The sequence below is a fragment of the Denticeps clupeoides genome, unplaced genomic scaffold, assembly GCF_900700375.1.
Source record: "Denticeps clupeoides unplaced genomic scaffold, fDenClu1.1, whole genome shotgun sequence".
NCBI classification, from domain to species: Eukaryota; Metazoa; Chordata; class Actinopteri; order Clupeiformes; family Denticipitidae; genus Denticeps; species Denticeps clupeoides.
The window spans coordinates 1-2,001 of NW_021630048.1; the positions used below are offsets into that span (position 1 = coordinate 1).

Genomic DNA, 2,001 nt, shown 5'->3' on the forward strand with positions numbered 1-2,001 from the left:
GTACAGACAAACCAGCTGAAGAATTCCCAATCTTGTTTGATCTCAGAAGCTAAGAAGGCTTGGGCCTGGTGTTGTACTTGGTTGGGAGACTACCTGGGAATACAGGTGCTGTAAGCTTAACTATTGAAAAACTTTTAAAATGAAAGTATTTACATGGCTTTGTTAGCTTTTTTGCCTTTTCTCTCATCATAATTTGACAGTAAAGCGGAGTTTTCACTCTTTGATATGTGTTCACGCCCCTTTGGTTTAAAGTTAAAGATTTATAGCAGAGTTTGTGTACGGACAAACCAGCTGAAGAATGCCCAATCTTGTTGATCTCAGAAGCTAAGAAGGCTTGGGGCCTGGTTTGTACTTGGATGGGAGACTACCTGGGAATACCAGGTGCTGTAAGCTTTAACTATTGAAAAACTTTAAAATAAAAGTATTTACATGGCTTTGTTAGCTTTTTTTGCCTTTTCTCCATCATAATTTGACAGTAAAGCGGGAGTTTTGGATCTTTATAATGTTCTCAAAGCCCTTTTGGTTTAAAGTTCAAGATTTTCAAGCAGAGTTTGTGTACGGACAAACCAGCTGAAGAATGCCCAATCTTGTCTGATCTCAGAAGCTAAGAAGGCTTGGGCCTGGTTAGTACTTGGATGGGAGACTACGTGGGAATGCCAGGTGCTGTAAGCTTTAACTATTGTTAAACTTTTAAAATGAAAGTATTTACATCACTTTGTTACCTTTTTTTAAGTAAGTTAAGGGGTATTTTCTTTCTTTGATATGTTTTCCCGCCTTTTATCTTTTTTTTTCTTTTTTTTTTTTTTTTTAAACTTCTCTTCAGGTTTCTTTGTCTGTGTGTGCTCTACAACGATCATTCACAGGCTTGGAGCTGAATCGATTAGGTGGGATTTTCCAGCCCTCGGCCTTCAGGTGCTACGCACCCTGATGTCAATTTAATATCTGATATGTCATATTAAGCGGATTTTTAGAAGACAAACCATTTTTACAGACAAACCAGCTGAAGAATGCCCAATCTTGTCTGATCTCAGAAGCTAAGAATGCTTGGGCCTGGTTAGTACTTGGATGGGAGACTACCTGGGAATACCAGGTGCTGTAAGCTTTAACTATTGAAAAACTTTTAAAATGAAAGTATTTACATGGCTTTGTTAGCTTTTTTTGCCTTTTCTCCATCATAATTTGACAGTAAAGCGGGAGTTTCACTCTTTGATATGTGTTCAAGCCCCTTTGGTTTAAAGTTCAAGATTTTCAAGCAGAGTTTGTGTACGGACAAACCAGCTGAAGACTGCCATTCTGGTCTGATCTCAGAAGCTAAGAAGGGCTTGGCCTGGTTAGTGCTTGGATGGGAGACTACCTGGAATACCAGGTGCTGTAAGCTTTAACTATTTAAAAACTTTTAAAATGAAAGTATTTACATGGCTTTGTTAGCTTTTTTTGCCTTTTCTCCATCATAATTTGACAGTAAAGCGGGAGTTTTCACTCTTTGATATGTGTTCAAGCCCCTTTGGTTTAAAGTTCAAGATTTTCAAGCAGAGTTTTGTGTACGGACAAACCAGCTGAAGAATGCCCATTCTTGTCTGATCTCAGAAGCTAAGAAGGCTTGGGCCTGGTTAGTACTTGGATGGGAGACTACCTGGGAATGCCAGGTGCTGTAAGCTTTAACTATTGTAAAACTTTTAAAATGAAAGTATTTACATCACTTTGTTAGCTTTTTTTAAGTAAGTTAAGGGGTATTTTCTTTCTTTGATATGTTTTCCCGCCTTTTTTCTTTTTTTTTTTTTTTTTTTAAACTTCTCTTCGGGTTTCTTTGTCTGTGTGTGCTCTACAACGATCATTCACAGGCTTGGAGCTGAATCGATTAGGTGGGATTTTCCAGCCCTCGGCCTTCAGGTGCTACGCACCCTGATGTCAATTTAATATCTGATATGTCATATAAAGCGGATTTTTAGAACAGGGAGTTGGCAATAGGGCCTGCTCCATCCGCTCCATTCATCGACCCAG

General features: G+C 38.7%; 2 pseudogenes; both read left to right on the forward strand.

Annotated features, from left to right (window-relative positions):
• Positions 1-553: 553 nt before the first annotated feature.
• Positions 554-672, forward strand: LOC114781562 (uncharacterized; annotated as a pseudogene).
• Positions 673-983: 311 nt separating this feature from the next.
• LOC114781565 (uncharacterized) lies at positions 984-1,102 on the forward strand (annotated as a pseudogene).
• The last annotated feature ends 899 nt before the right edge of the window (positions 1,103-2,001 follow it).